The sequence below is a fragment of the Penaeus monodon genome, chromosome 21 (assembly GCF_015228065.2).
Source record: "Penaeus monodon isolate SGIC_2016 chromosome 21, NSTDA_Pmon_1, whole genome shotgun sequence".
NCBI lineage: Eukaryota > Metazoa > Arthropoda > Malacostraca > Decapoda > Penaeidae > Penaeus > Penaeus monodon.
Window position 1 is genome coordinate 26,746,131 of NC_051406.1, and position 209 is coordinate 26,746,339.

Below are 209 nucleotides of genomic sequence, written 5' to 3' on the forward strand. Positions count from 1 at the left end.
AGAATGGTAAAGTACGAAGAAGGAATTATCGAATGAGAACTGAAAGCAGAATAAAAGATAAACAGATATGAAGCAGGATGAAGAAGAAGTAGAATAAAAAACGTACGGACTGAGGGTAAACAGAATTATATATTAGAATCATCTGATGATGATACTGAGGGATACATATACTACAGTAAAATTATATTAACAGTTGATGGACCGCTAAA

The 209-nt window shown here is 32.1% G+C and overlaps 1 protein-coding gene across 1 annotated transcript in view; it reads right to left on the minus strand.

Annotated features, from left to right (window-relative positions):
• The window catches only part of LOC119586626 (ATP-binding cassette sub-family C member 9-like), a 47,046-nt gene that overhangs the window by 3,258 nt on the left and 43,579 nt on the right, over positions 1-209 (minus strand). The gene's annotated exons all lie outside the window — the stretch shown is intronic.